Below are 15916 nucleotides of genomic sequence, written 5' to 3'. Positions count from 1 at the left end.
GGTTGGACGGGGCTCTGAGCGACCTGATCTGGTGGAAGATGTCCCTGCCTATGGCAGGGGGATTGGACTAGATGACATTCCAGCCCAAACCATTCTATGATGGTTCTATGAAACCCTCCAGGTGAAATTTCTTGCGCAACTGAGGGAGCATGAAGTCGTCAGTTCTGCTTAAAAGCAAAAATATTTTTATTGTTTAATCAATATCCTGTTATTTGCTTTATATATAGACAAGTGGTGAAGGGTCTAGAGGACAAATCCTATGAGGAGCGGCTGAGGGAACTGGGACTGTTTAGCCTGCAGAAAAGGAGGCTGAGGGGAGACCTCATCGCTCTCCACAACTACCTGCAAGGAGGTTGTAGTGAGGTGAGGGTCGGTCTCTTCTCCCAAGTAACAAGCGATAGGACAAGAGGAAACGGCCTCAAGTTGTGCCAGGGGAGGTTTAGGTTGGATATTGGGAAAAATTTCTTCACCGCAAGGCTTGTCAAGCATTGGAACAGGCTGCCCAGGGAAGTGGTGGAGTCACCATCCCTGGGGGTCTTTAAAAGACGTGTGGACATGGTGCTTAGGGACATGGTTTAGTGGTGGACTTGGCAGTGTTAGGCTTATGTTGGACTCGATGATCTTAAGGGCCTTTTCCAACCTAAATGATTCTGTGATTCTAAATGATTCTGTGATTCTAAACCAAGGTGGGCAATCGGTTGAAGGACAGCAAATTCCGCAGGCGGAGCTCGTCGCTGGAAGAGCTGTGCTCTAGTGAAGCCGAGGTCTCTGGCAGGTAGTAAGCAGCTTATGCAGCGCAGAGATAACACAGGGGAATGGGAGAAGCTGCAGATGAAAACTGGATGAGTCCAGTGATCCTTTGGGGGACTGTGATTCCCCAGATGCGTTTAAACCTACCTGCAGGCTTCATGAAGAAGGAAAGTTTGAAAGATAGATGAAAAAATTAGTGTGGAGTAGTTTTTGTCTCCAACTTGGTTTTCATATTCAAAAACATTTTAAATAAATTATCCTAAAATCTCTCTTGGCTGATTAGTATCTGGTATTAAACCTTAATGCTGGAGACTCAGCTTTTCTGTGTTCCTGAAAAGCATTCAGATAATTATGAACGTGATCAAAAATGGTTTGATCAAAATTTCCATATTTTTAGGTGAAGAGGCTTGTACCATCAAAATGAGATAGTGGAGGGGAGGCCTGTGGAAGAAAAAAACCTACAGTGCCCATAAAGGAAGAAAGCGGAAAGGGAGATCGATGGATGTCAATCTCCCCTTTCCCCAGGGCGTCACCTCCAAGGGTCCATCACTTTGATGGCACAAGACATTTCCTATAATAAAATCACGAGGAATCTGCTAACGGCAGCAGTGCGCGAGCTGCAGCGTCCTTTCTGCTGAGGTGGATCTGAGAGCAGCAGTGGTTCCAGGGAGCTGGGTGGCTCCGAGGAATTCATTGTTTTCCCTTCCAGGCTTCTGTGTCCAAACTGCTTCCAGGTCGGAAGGACCGGCTGGTTTGTGGGGCGGGGGGGTGGGCCGGGCCTCCTGGCTCCAGCCCCTGTTGAAATCCCGGTTCAGGACAGCGACCAGGAGTCCCAGAATCGGGGCATGGGGCCTGAGGTGGTGATTCTCTCAGCTGCCTCCTTCAATCCTGATCTGCATTCTTCATCACTGTTTTCAGCTTATCGTTAGACTGCAGCAATGCAGATTGATGATATGTGTGATAGGAGAGCTTCAGGCTCCAGGCAGTGTAATTGTAATATTAGCATTAGCAGGAGGCATTGCAAACATAACATTTATTTTCTGTGTACAGCTGTCTTGCAGAACTCAAGAGCAGAACTCGTCCTGCGATCACAGGGAGCGAAGTCTTTAATGACCTGCAAATAGCACCAAGAGAGCTGAAAAGTGGGGCTGCCAAAGCGGAGCTCTCGCATGCACAGCAGAATTTAAAAATAGGCTGCTGCTGGCATTCTGGCTTACCCGTCGTTCCTGGAAGCCCACGGGGAGGACGGCTCTCCAGCACAGCAGAGACGCAGTCCCCTGACGTAACTTGCCTCAGCATCTACGCCGCAGAGCAGAAAGTTGCGGATTCAGTCATTTTACACCGGAGTGTCCCTGATCGTTGTCTGCATCTTTCCCAGCTGCACGTCTATGCTGGGTGCTGACTCCTCTCCCCGGAGCAGCGAGGCTGCGGGGGCACCGGGCAGACGCCCTCTCACCCGTGGCGCTGCCATCCCGGTGGGACCGAGGAATCTCTTTAGCTTAGCATCATCAGCACCTTCAGCGGAGCTCAGCGCGTGTGGGAGTGGAGACATAGGAGAGATGAACGCCTCTGCAGATGAAACTGCTCCTCAGAAGCTCCCGCCAACAGCGAGAGGTGTCAGCCCCAGTCAAAGACGTGGAGACGTGTTATGGGGAAAGCAGTTGGGCCAGAAAAAAGAGCTCGGAGGTGGGAGCGTGGGGAGTTGGGGATGCTGAGCTGCAGCATCTCCAGGCGAGGATGAGCTCTGCGTTTACAAAGGACTGCAGAAAACCAGGCCATGAAACACCCCGTCCCCGTCACGAGCGAGGGGTCTGCGACAAGACCCTGAGAAGCCCCCCCTGCACACTGCAGCCCCGTGGCACAGCACTGTCCCTTGCAGGGAGTGGCCAAGGACAGCCCCCAGCCCCGCCTGCTGAGGGGCTGGAGGAGATGAGCAGCCACCGGCCGAGCCAGGGGGCCTGGCGGCAGAGGTGGGCAGCACCCATGGGTGCAGAGGCTGCTGGGGAGCAAGTCGTGCTGCTCGATCTGCCTGGGGCACGTGGGCTGATGGGTGGGCAGGGAGGACCCCCTGTCCGGAGGTGCCATGGGGGTGGTGGGTGCGCTGCTTTCTCCCAGAGCACTGAGCCATGAGTGTGGTGCAGGGGGCAGAGGCGAGAAGCTGGTGGGGAAGAGCTGCCCCTTCCCTGGGTTGCTGAGGCTGATGCAGAAAGTGCTGGGCAAAGCCCAGGTCCATCCCATGGAGACTCGGGAGAAACAAGGGGTGAGGCTGGGGCCGGGTGGCTGCAGAGGGGACCTCGGTGCTGGCCAGAGACTGGCCCATAAGGAGGGAAAAAGCCGGGCACGGAGATGGTCGGAGAGGGAGGATGGCCTAGGTATCACTACCCAAATTATAAAAACTGTTCCCTGATTTTCTGTTCCCTGATTTGTTTCAGAGCTGCTGCTCACACCGGCCTCTGCGCAGTAACTGGCACTTGGGCGAAGCAGCACTGCAGACCTGCCCGGTCACGGTTGCTGCGGTCATCAAAGCGGCCCTGGACTTCCAGCGGTCACAGAGCCAGTCTGTCCACAGTCACTGATGACCACAGCCGACAACTGGCGTCACTGCTCCTGTGACAGAAAAGGGGCAGAGAGAAGTTAGTACAGACATAAGGGAGGATGAGGATGGGGACATGCGCTTGCACCAGGGGGAAGTAGGACCCATGTTATTCTGAGCTGAATAAATCAGTAAAGAAAAGGCAAAGCTTTGAGAACAGCAGAGCACCCGCTGAGAAAGACAAGAAAAAACACAGCGAAGAATCAAAATTTATTATTGCCTGCTAGTAAATTATTTAAATAAGCTGCCGTTGGCAGAGGGTGATGACCACAGGTTCTTCTCTGGGACACAAAAGCCCTGGATGCCAGAGCTTGCAGAGGCGTTTCTGACAAATCATCTTGGGGAGATGCAGACTCACCGAACCAGAGCAGGGCCCTTTTGACAAGCTCCCAGCGAGAGCAGCGGGCTCCTGAGGAGCCCATCTCGCCTCCCCGCCAGCATGGGGCTGGCAGAGCCCTCCCGCAGCTCCCACCTCCAGGGCTGGCTCTCCCGGGGGCGGAGAAAAAAACCCAGCTCCAGCCAGAGGCCGCCTCCTTCCCAGGCTCTGCTCCCCAGCTGCCGGCCCCCAGAGACCTCGGGGCACTGGGGGTGCTGGGCACCACACCCCCGGGTTGGGTTTTGTGGCAGCTGAACAATATTAACTTTCCTCGTGGAAAGGAAAATCTGCCCGTCGGTCAGCTGTGCTGGCGATCTCGCCTCTCGTTGGGTTTTGTTGACCAGGCTCTGGAGGACTGGCGTAGCTGGTGGTGCTGTTGGGGCTTTACTAACCATTGCATGGGACAAGGAACTGAGATTTTCTCGCTCCTTGGCTACGGGATACCAGCAGCAGAAAACCAAGTGGGGATCTTTTCCTCTTGTGTAATAACCTTAAAATGCCACCTGTGGTTCCTGTCCTGCAACCAGCTGGGTGAGGGTGGACACCTGCTCGAGCGATTTCTCGAGTCGAAGCCTGAGGCCAGACACGCAACACAATGCAAAGCTTAAATGTGGTCTGAAGAGAAAAAGAGAATAACAAATACTGATTAAAAAATCTCATAATCTTGTAGTTCCATTTAATACTTTAAATTAAAATTAAGCCCTTTACTTAGAGATTCTATGGCATAGTTCTTACAAAGTTTTTAGACAAACAGCTGGCAAGACTTTGTGTGGGGCTGTGTGTAGGGGTCACCCAGGAAGAGGCAATGTGTTGAGCAGGAGCTGTTGGAAAAGTGGACGTACGGAGAGGGAGAGCGACGCAGAGTGAGTCAAGCCCCGGTACACGATGTTTGGAAGAGTCTCTGGGACCTGGAAGGTGGGAAGAAACCACTTAAGCTTGATGCACACATCAGGGAGAGTAAAAGGAAGGATTTTAGCCATGATGATTCAGTGAAAGGCACAGGTAAAGGACGCAGTTTTGGAGACCTGCTGGGGGTAAGGCAAAGCAAGTGTCCAAGACTGGAGAAGAGGCTGCTGCAAAAATGGAAGAGAAGATCCCAGGGATGCAGGAGTGCTGGATGCAAGGATGCAAAAGAAGCAGCAGATTTAAAAAATACATATACTGTCTAGGAAGCAGAAACAGGATTTATAACTTCCAGGATGTAGAAAATAAGCCATATCTGAACAAAATCATTTGAGTGGTTATGACTGTTCAAATTTAATGCATTTAATCCAGTGGTTAATCACCCTCACCGATAAAATTTTGTGTCTAATTTTCCATGTGGATTTGTCTGGCTTCAGCTTCCAGAGATTGAGTCTTTTTATATCTTTCCTGGCTCGATTAAAGAGCCATTTAATATTTCCCTGTGAAAGTACTTCTACAGTGTAATCAAGTCACCCCTCAATCTTCTTTTGGATAAGCTGAACAGATTGTGCTCTTTAAATCTTCTGCTGTAAGGCACTCACTCTAGCCCTCAAATCATTCTGCGTGGGTCTTTTCAGCATCTCTTTGATTTTTCAATATTCTTCTAAAATACTGTTAATATAAAGCGATGCCCAGTTCTAGAGTGCTGCTGCTCCAGCGAGGTACGGAGGCAAGGTGACCCCCTCCCCTGCCCGGGGCTCCCTGTGCCCCTCAGGGGATCAGCCCGTTCCACTCTGCGCCGGGCTGGGAGCTCGCCTCTGCCGGCCGGCCCTTGCAGCATGTTTGTGCCACTTGTCTGAATATGTGCGATGGAAATGGAAGATGGGCCAAAACCGCTTGCTGTTGCGTTGCTTGTGTCTTCGGCCAGGCTTGGGGTAGGGCAGGGTGACAGCGCAGAGCCCGGCAGCATCTCCAGCACAGCGCCAGAGCAAGGCATTGCGGCTCCACGAGCCGGCTGCCCACGGGCGCTGGCCCCTCACCTCGTGGTGCGGTGCTGTGCGCCAGCGCCGCTGCACGAGCAGGGGCCTCCCTCTCCCCTTTCTGCTTCTGAGCCCATCCTGCCCACCGCACTGCCTCTGCTCCCGTTACAGAGTCCGACGGGATGGATGGGGGAGAGCTGCTCGCAGGCTGCAGGGCATCACCCGGGCGGGCAGGCGGCAGGTCCCAGCACCCGGTGCTGCTCTGGGTGCCACATGTTTGGGGGAGGTCAGCCCAGAGACAGAAACCTGCCCCTTTCCCCTCTGGAGCAGGCCTGCCCACGGGAGCAAGGTGGTCTCTGGGGTCAGCAGGGGTGGACGGCACCGCAGAGGGTGCAGTGACCTGCCGCACCTCGGGCAGCCGGCACCCCAAAGGGTGCCATGACCCCCTCCTGCAGCTCTGCCCTCTCCCAGCGCTGGGGAATGTGCTGAAGAGCCCAGACCTGTGTGGGGCTGCACCGGTGATCTCCATGGCCAGAGCAGACGTCTGCGCCCACCTTACACATCCAGTCTTCTAGGAAACCAGCCGCCTACCCCATGGCCGTCCTGCTTGTCCCACGGCTGCCTGCTTTCCTTAAAGCCCTTTGGGAATCAAAACAGACTTCACTCTTCAGCCGTCTTACCCGCGTGTAGTCTCTCTGTTACCTCTTTGGGGCTCTCTCCAAGGTCAGGACTTACCTGCACAACAGCCATCCCCGTCATCTCCCAGTGGATCATATCTGCGCAGCTTGCAGTAGCTGTACTTGGCACAGCTCCTCGTTTGCTCCTTGCAGCTGCTGGACTGGACCTGTAAGGCCTGGATTTCCCAAGAGGTCCCTTGAGCCCTTTATGGATGGTGTCACTCTTGGGACCCTCCACCACCCAGGTATCCACCAGGTGTCAAGGCAGCTGCCAGCAAAAGATCTCAGTAACTCAGGCTGTGCATCCTGGGGTCCCCGCGGCCGTCCCATCAGCTCTGCTCCTCTGGTGTCCTCTGCAGCCACTGCCTTTCCAAATGGATCCTGTGCTGTGCCCCTGCAAAGGGGGGTCCCTGCAGGGTAACCCCCTCTGATTTCTTCTCGGTGAATACCAATGCAAAAAACAGACTTAGCTCCTCTGCGGCAGCCCTGTCCTCTCGGTTTACCTTTCGTGCCCAGGCATCCGTTGGCCCTGCAGGCGTCTGGAAAGTGTCCTGCTCCTGATGCGTCTGAACAAAGATTTATTCTTGGCTCTAATCTCTTCGTTAGTTGGTCCTCAGAGCGGTCTTGCTGCCTTGTTGTGTTTATGCATTTAATCTGCCAGGGTTTATGGTCCCCTCCATTTCCTCCTTTACTCACAATTTCACCTTTCCAAAGGTTGCCTCAGTGTTTCTACCTGTGTCCCCCACCCTGCTGCTGGGCAGTGCCAGCTCCCTCCCTCCTCATCAGCCATCCCTGTGTCCTTGCTGGGGCTCGCTGGGGCTCGCTGGCCCCGTGCCCTTGGGGCGGTACCTCCACGGTGCCAGAAAGGGTTTAGTTCGCCTCGCTGCCATTTTTATCTTCTTTTTAACAACCGTGCGTGTGCTTGTACAGTTCACCTCCCGTGGACCGGCAGTCTGTAACCGAAGAGAGGGGTCACAGAGGGATCCTGACCCCACGGGAGAGGGTCTAGCCGTGGGGCACTGGTGGGACTGGGGCACTCTGCCTCGTGACCGGCCGTGCACCTCAGGGTGTCCCCCTGCCCTCCCTGCAGAGGCAGGACCTGTCCAACCACCCGCACCTCAGCCAAGGAGAAAATACTGGGGTGTTGCACACCTTGGTTTGCGACCAGACGCCTGCAGGAGCAGGACATGTGCCAGCTGGTCACTGGATACCCATGGGGTGTCTTGAAATGGCCGATCGCTTAGAGGTAAGTCACAGTAAGAGACGCAGACAACAAAGGGAAAGCAAACCATGGTTCACCACTTCTCTAAAACAAGACCCAAGCCTGCATCTGCTCACCCGCAGCCATGCTGCCCGGGCGCAGGGAGCCGTTCCCAGCACAGCCCTGCGTGGGGAGCGGGGTGGGAGCGCGCCGCTGGCTCCAGGCACCCCCTTGCCAGGCTCAGGGGGCTCCTTCGCCCCGCACCCCTCCAGCCTCGGCTTCTCACCGGGTCGGGGCTTGTCCTCAGCACTCTGCAAATACCACTGTGGCCTTGTCAGGCCAGCGGCCATCTCCCGTGCTTAGATAAACCATTAGCAAATCGTTAGCACAGCAACGGTAAATGCTCTATGCAGGTCTTGGTGTGAAACAGCTTCATATACTGAACTATGTATTTTGGATTTGCAATGTGCTTGCTGCCTGGCAGCCATACTTTGCACAAATATGGATGGGATTAATACGTGCAGTTACCTCCTAGCTCCAGAGTAAGATTAAAGAGCTGCAGCTATTCTGAGGAAAAAGCTCTTGGCCTGATCCCCAGCCTGAAGAGGACAGTTATGTGACTTGAAGGTGACATCTCTTCATTAAACACCTCCCTCCCCACCAAGCTACTGCCACTAACTGCCTGCTTTGTGGCAGGAGCCACAGCAGGGGAAAGTCCTGACAGGTTTGGGAAAAGGAGCCGCTAACCTTACAGGGTGTGTGGGGAGGACAGGGCAGCCTGAGCCCTCCCAGAGCTGTGGCGATGGGGAGAGGATGAGGTTTCCTGCTTCCCCTTTGGTTCCTGGAAAGGCGAGAGGTGTCTCCCAGCTGTGCCCTGCGCAAGCCAGCTCTCCCGGACAGAGACATCCCCGCAGAAATGAAGCGCCAGTTTTTAATAGCAAGTGTGATTAAGCATCTCAGGGTCCCAAGTGCACCAAGAAGCCTTAAAGCCCTGATGAGCCCACCGGGGACCCACACCCGCTGCCCGTGGGGCCCGGACACCCATTTAAGCTCAGCCCTGGGCCTTAGCCCTCGCCTCAGCTCTGTTGTGGGGGTGCTGCTCTCCAGCCCTGCATCCTGGGTGGACCTTGAGGGTCTGTTGCCGGTGGCTTCTCTCCAGCCCTGCCTCCTTTTGCTCCGGCCTGGACCCCTGGAAGGGCCCCGCACCGCTCCATCCCCTCGCCCATCCCCTCCTGCCTGTTGCTGGGGGCTGTTACCCGCAGCAGGCTCGGGGCTGGAAAAGGGCTCTGCTGTGCCTGCTGGGCGGGGAGCAGATGACTGCCTTCTGCTTCACCCCCCCAGGCTGCCAGGGCTGCCTCCCAGCATGCCAGATCTGGCAGATTCCCCGCTGCCAGCCGGGTTCGGAACAGAGCAGTGGGTCCCCTGCTCTGGACCAATGCCCTCTGGGAGCTCTGGGGTGGTGGGGACCCTCCCGCTGCCCCGCACAGGCTGCGGTACCGTCTGGTGTCCATGTAGGGCCCGTGGCCGTGGCCCCACGGCACAGGGGGTGGGTGGGCTGGCTCCCTCCCTGCACAGGGAGCAGCCACGTGGCGAGCCGGGTCCAGCGCTGGCCAAGCTGACGCCGACCCTTTCCTTCTGCTGGGGTGGTTTCCAGCCAGTTTGGTCTGCAGCCGCCGAGGCGCCGGAGCGGCTGGTCTGGGGGTGGGAGCGGAGGGAGGAGGAGGAGGAGGAGGAGGAGGAGGCATCACTCCTCTTGGCAGCGGCAACAGTTTGAGGCACTTGCGAACGGCAGCGTCAGATGGAAGTGCTGCAGATGGAGAGCACCTCTGAGCTGAGAAAGTTGGGGTTCTGAGCACGAAATTCACCCTAAAAAACTGTTTCCATTTCCCCGTGGCCACTGTCCGCAGAAAGCATCCATCTGACCATCCTGGAGCGCATTTTTATTCCAGAAAGCCCCGGGCTCGTCTCCCCCACGAGCTCTCGCCTTCCTCCCCCACTTCCCGTGTTCTGAAGTCATGCGATGCGGCCTCTCGGTACATTTAAGTCCTCTCATGATTTTTTTCTTCCTTATCTGTGATAAGTACCAGCTCCATCTGTTTGCCTGCAATGTGGGCTCCTCTCTCCCTGATCTCGCTCTGGCTTTGCAGTAACATTGGGCTCTGATTTTCCAGCACTGGCAGCACTGTGGGAGCCGGTGCTGTGGCTGCCCCGGCTGCATCACGGGACGGTGGCGGGGGGGTCCCGCTCCACAGGGGCTGCCAGTGGCGGGGTCTCCCCGATCCCCGCACAGGCTTGGGCCGGGGGATGCTCCGTCCCAGTGGCCGCCCGTGCTTCATCGTGTCCCTGCGCCCCGCGTCCTGCCTGGGACCCACTGGGCGGTGGGAGGCAGCGAGGACGTGCAGGGCCCCCGGTGCTGGGGGATGCTGGAGGCCCAAATGGGAAGCGGCCGCGGAGCCGCCCCGCAGCAGCAATGGTTTCCCGCTCACTTCTGCGGCTTGCGGTGCCTTGGAGATGTCGGCTCGCAGTGGTCTGCAAACGCCTGCACAGGGGGTGAGCAGCCGGGGCTGCTGGGGGGGAGCATCCCACGTCTCTGCAGGAAGAGGAGGAGGCTGGGACCGTACAGGCCAGCCCAACCTCCTGTCCAGAAAATGGCCTCATAAGTAACCAAGAAACTTTCTCTGAGTGTGTGGAAAGCAAGATGGTGCGAGTGGCAGGTAAGATGGGGGCGGTCAATGCCCATTTGTCAGGAGAAAGTCACATCAAACCATCTCAGCTGACTTCTTGGCCAGGTGAGGGGGTGAAGGAGGCATGAAGGACTTCCCATCACTTGCTGGGGACAAATCCTGACACCATCTCAGCGGCCGCCGGCAGGTGCTGGTGAAGGGGCTGTGCAGAGGATGCAGGGGAGGGCTGGGTGCCACCTGTAAGGAGGGTGCCGGGGGCTGGCCACCGAGGGAGCCGAGCCGAGCCGAGCCTGCCGCGTCGGTGCAGAGTCCTGCTGTGCCTTTCCTGGGCAGCTCGGGTTGGGGTGAGGACACCCGTACCGGGGCTGGCTGAGAAAAGTGACGCCTCAGAGGGGGGCTGTGAGCGCCTGGGATGCTGATACATTAGAAGGGTTTGAAATGGAGGCGATTTATAAATGTTTATAGAGAAACATCTGGTGGGGCTTTACTGGAGCTCAGCAGTGGGATGAGCGGGGCCGAGTCAGAGCTGCTCACAAGGCACCGATGGTGCATTGGGGGCTGAACCACAAACCTGGTTGGGGGCTGCGTAAGCAGGAGCTTCGTCGGGCAAAGTTCAGTGGTACAAAGAAGGCTTCACTGGGAGAGTGGGACCCCGCGTGACAAGGAAGATCTGTGAAATGGGAGAGCATCCGTACGAGATCAGCCAAACTGGTCAGAGGCCACGAGCTCCTGGTTCATGAGAAAAGCTCGAAAGCTTGGGCTTGTTTCAGCTGGGAAAGGAGACGACTGCAATGACTTTGCATGTATTGAAATATGGAGAAAACTGATGAAAAGAGGGAGGGAATAATTTAGAAAGGAAAAGGAATCATCTGCTGAAGCTCCAGAAACGCAACTCAAAGTTTGATAATTTTCTAAGACTAACTGAGCACCGGAATAGAGCAAAAGTTATCAGATCTCCATCACTGGCAGTTTATAAGGGCAGGCTAAATCTTCTCAGGAACCCGGTCAGGTAACAGAGCCTGGCCTGGGACAAGGAGATGAATGAAAATGGCCTTTTGAAGTCATTTCCAGCACCGTTGTCTCATTCCTTCTTCTTTTTCATTCTTTTACAAAAAGTAAAGTATTTTACTAGTTTATTCTTAAAATTAACGTATGTATGCAAATCTGTTTATCTTGGCCAAGGCAGGATAGAGAAGGTGGGAGATGAGCAGGGGTAAGTTCAGTGACAGCCACGGGCTGAGCTGTTAATGTTGTACAATTCCTGTGCGTTTTTATATGCGCTTTTTAGATCAGCCCCAGGCAAAGCTGCTCAGGGAGCTGTTACGGGGAAAAGTTTGGTTTCACAAAAATGGTGTATTGCAGCCGTAACACTGGTCCTTGATGCTTTTCTTCTGTTAGAGGTCCTGGATAGAGGCCACTTGTCCTGGGCGATGGGGACTGTGCCCTTGACCTTGTCCTGGGATGCCACAGACAGTGTCAAAGCAGGAGGGAGAGGAGAGGAGGGATCTGGTGAGCCGAGGACAGGCAGTGTCCTGGGCAGAGAGGGGTTTCCTGGCCACAAGGAGGTGGTGAAACGTTGGAGGAGCATGGAGACAGGGTCTGGATAGCACCGCCAGTGCCCTTTCTTGTACTGAAATGAGATTTCTAGTTGTTGTTCAGACAAATCTTGCCTTCTAGAAAAGCTGTGTTTGGATTTATAAGCATTGAGGATGTTCTGATAGCAAACCTTCCTAAACCACTACTAAAAATACGCCTTGCTGCTTATTTGTGTTTGCACCGTTTCCACAGCAGCCAGCAGTTCTTGTTATTCTTCTGAAAGGAGGAACCCTTAGATCTCAGTATTTTCTCCCCTGAATGTGCTTGTCTGCCATAATTGCCACTTCTTGAATCTTTCTGACAAGCTACGCAGGCACAGATTTTTTCAGTCACGAGCTGAAAATTCTTTTCCAGCCCTGCGGTGCAGCTTTTCCCTTCTGTGCACTGTGCAGCCTCTCCATCCTTCAGAGCGTCTCCACCGGAGCTGGAGGTGTTGGGTCAGTGCAGATCTCACTGGTGCCATGGCTGGAAGAAAGATCCACCTTCTGCGCCTGTACCTCTTCATCGCACCCTCCTTTAAACCCTCAGCAGTTTTGCACCCTCTCGGGGCAGTTTTGCACCATCTTCAGTTACTGTGCGACCCCTGAATCCTCTCGGATGTTTTCCTTCCTAGAGCAAAGACCTTGTTTCTTCGGCTGGGGGCTACAGTTTTTATTACCAGGGAGATTATTATTTTTGACTATTTAAGTATATGTTATTTGAGTGGGACCAGCTTGCCAAGTTAGCTGAATCTCTCTGTGTGTCTGCTCTATAGTTGCTGTTTATCATTCCGCTCCTTTTTTGTGAAGTCCACTAATTTTATCAGCAGTGATTTCATAATCACTCCCAGATCTGGGGAGATTCTGATTGGACACAAGAGGAAATTTTTTCACAATGAAAACAATCAGCCATTGGAATAATCTCCTCAGGAAAGTGGTGGACTCCCCAACATTGGACACTTAAGATTCAGCTGGAGAGGGTGCTGGGCCATCTTGTCTAGACTGTGCTTTTGCCAGGAAAGGTTGGACCGCTGATCCTTGAGGTCCCTTCCAACCTGCTATTCTATGATTCTATGATTCTATGATGATGTCTTACCAGACAAGATTTAAAGGATGAATAGGAATCAGCTCTCATCTCATGTGCTAACGGTAAAAATACACCCTGTGATAATGGAAACGGAGGAGCAGCAGGCAAGAGCATGGGGATCTGGATACACCTCGATAACGGGGCTCCCCCAGTTGCTGTCACCAGCTCTGGGGCTCCTGCAGGGACCACCGTGCTCGGGTGTCCTGTGGCTGCATCGCTCCTGCTCCCAGATGGCCTGGGAGACCAGAGGTTCCGCTCTTGCATCCCGCCCTGTGTCGGAGCACCGAGGTTTTGCGGGGGGGTTTGCCAGCCCAAACGGCTGCTGTCCCCTGAGCACTGAGTTGGCCTGTACTGGACGCTGCTCCAGGCTCGGGCGGGTGCCCTCCACTCAGGACGGCGACAGGCGCTCCCAGCTCCCCTTCGCCTCCTGCCTTTGGGGGCCAGGTGTTCAGTGGCTGGCCTGCAGCAGGGGGGGACTGGTGCCCCCTCCCTGCCCTGGGTGGGGGGCTGCAGCAGACTGCCACTGTGGGGTCATTCCTGCCCCACGCTGAGCTCCCGCAGCAGGTCCCTTCTCAGCTTTTGCTGCCCTGACTTGGTTTTGCATCACGAGCGTTGGCTGACTCCAGCTTCTCCCTCAGGGCTGTCATGCTCGGTGTGAGATTCACCCCGTCTCCGCCGCCGCACAGACTCGCCTTCTGCCAGTGGTGGAGGAGGCATCACCAGTGGTGGAGGAGGCATCACCAGTGCAGTCATCTCCTTTGCAGACAGCCAAAGCTGGGTGAGATGAGTCCACTGCATCCTCCGCTCTGAATCCCTGCTTTCACGTCCTCCCACCTTGCTTTCTGGTGCCTTGGTCTTTGGCCCCAGCTTCGGCAGTCAAGGTCTCTTGGTTCAGCGTTATCTCTACCTGCAGATCTCTACCATGGTGTTGTGGTAGTGAGCTGCTCGCTCACTCCCCCCTGGTGGGATGGGGGAGAGAATCAGAAGAGTAAAAGAGGAAAAAAACTCTTGTGGGTTGAGATAAGAACAGTTTAATAATTGAAATAAAATAAAATAGTAGTAATATTAATATTAATATATACAAAGTAAGTGATGCACGATGCAGTTGCTCACCACCCACCGACCGATGCCCAGCCAGTCCCCGAGCAGCGGCCCCCCCGGCCAGCTTTCCCCAGTTTATGTACTGAGCATGACGTCCCATGGTATGGAATGTCCCTTTGGCCAGTTGGGGTCAGCTGTCCTGGCTGTGCCCCCCCCCAGCTTCTTGTGCACCACCAGCCTGCTCAGTTGGTAGAGCATGGGAAGCTGAAAAGTCCTTGACTTAGTATAAGCACTGCTCAGCAACAACTAAAACATCGGTGTGTTATCAACATTATTCTCATACTAAATCCAAAACACAGCACTGTACCAGCTACTAGGAAGAAAACTAACTCTATCCCTGCCAAAACCAGGACACATGGAAACGCTGGTTAGACTGGATCTCCTGCGTTTGCTTTGCAGGCAAGGCTTTCCTCCCGGCAGTGGTCCTCCTCAGTAGTCCAGCAAATGCATCTCTGCAAACAGCTCCTATTTGGGCCAGGGCTTGTGTTCGGCTGCTTTATTCAAAATAAGAGAAAGCACCAAAAGAAAGTTTGAAGTTTAACTAGTTTCCTAAGCTGCAGTCACGGCCTCAAAATAGCAATGGCACCTCAGCCTGGTGAAGAAGGATGGGTGACACAGGCTCCCTAATGCACCGGGCACTGCTCTGCATGGCAGGGACAAGTGTGAATGGTCTCGGGGGGGGAACAGCATCTTCTCAGACTGCTGCTTCTGCTTGTTGGGGTGCAGGCAAACACCCGCTGGACAGCTTTCCCTGCACGTAGCCCTCGTCGTCGCCTGGCCTGGGACCAGGGTGGGAAGCACACCCAGCACGGTGGGAAGCACATCCAGCGAGGTGGGAAGCACATCCCCGGCGCTGCGGAGGTCTTGCTCAGTCCTGGCTCCAGCTGCTGCCCTGTGCCCGGGGTGGCCGAGTGCAGGCACAGCACCAAAGGTAGCCTGGACTCCCACAAGCAAACCCTCTTGTCTAATGAATTTGCGGTCTCCCTGCACGCTGTGACGAAGCTTTCGGCATCTGGGGTCTGCGGCACTGCTGGGGGAAACGCTTCAGCTACAGCAGACAATGGGTGTTTGAGTGAACACCCAGCTGGGGGTGACACCCATCAGGAGGGGACACTGGGAGCAGCTCTGGGGACGGGGGGTGGGGGTGTCACTGCCCAGGGTGCGGGGTACACTGTGGGGTGACACATCCCTGTTGGCTGTAGCTTTTATAACACAGGGGTTTTTATCAATCATAATCACGAGTCACAGCTGCTCACGACAGGTCACGACAGGCCAGACCCTGACAGGGCTCTTCCCCCTCCCCGGCCTGGGCTGATCCAGCTGCCTTCTGCTGAGCAACGCTGCTTTCTACTCAGCCCGTTCCTTTGAGTGTAAATGCTCTTTTTGCCAGTCCTATCGCTTTCAGGGTTGTTGCAAGACATTATAAATAAAAGAGCTTAAACACTAATGATGCAAAAAGTTTCTTGATGTCACGTGAATCCGCTCTGAGCATAAGGACATGGAAAACCGTGTGTAAGTACAAATGAAAACGCACGTACAGGGGTGATGCTGCCGCGTTAGCTGTTTTGGGACACCCTGGCACTCTTCGTGCAGCCCCGGCTGTGCCGGTCTCAGCACGGCTCGTGGTCCCTGTGCTTGGTGGGATGTTGCTGGGGGCTGGAGAGGGCAGGGGGCTGGAGAGCTGCCCTCTGCTCACCGTGGCCGGGAGGACACAGACGCCGCTTGTGCTGTTCCTCTCCCATCTCCTGACGCCAGGGCTGCAGCCATGTGTGGGGTCAGACTGGGGGGCTGGAGGCTGGGCTTAATGCCACAGTGGGGGTCAGTCGAGCCGCCCCCGGGCCGGGCACTGGGGTGCGGGCAGCAACATGCTGGGTCCATACGGGGGGAAGGTGAGGAGCCTGTTTCAGCTGCTTGTGCGTCAGGGATCTGGGGGGTGAGCAGGGGGGATTAACGATTCACAGTCACAGCTGCGTAATGCTGCGAGTGGTGG

The 15916-nt window shown here is 55.1% G+C and overlaps 1 long non-coding RNA gene across 1 annotated transcript; it reads left to right on the top strand.

Moving 5' to 3' along the window:
* The first annotated feature begins 437 nt into the window (after positions 1-437).
* Positions 438-4432, top strand: LOC143173351 (uncharacterized). Its single transcript, XR_012997533.1, has 3 exons — positions 438-775; positions 1801-2720; positions 3183-4432. It is a non-coding gene; the product is annotated as an uncharacterized LOC143173351 (long non-coding RNA).
* The last annotated feature ends 11484 nt before the right edge of the window (positions 4433-15916 follow it).

The sequence above is a fragment of the Aptenodytes patagonicus genome, unplaced genomic scaffold (assembly GCF_965638725.1).
Source record: "Aptenodytes patagonicus unplaced genomic scaffold, bAptPat1.pri.cur scaffold_69, whole genome shotgun sequence".
Lineage (NCBI taxonomy): Eukaryota > Metazoa > Chordata > Aves > Sphenisciformes > Spheniscidae > Aptenodytes > Aptenodytes patagonicus.
This window is presented reverse-complemented; position numbering and strand designations above follow the sequence as displayed.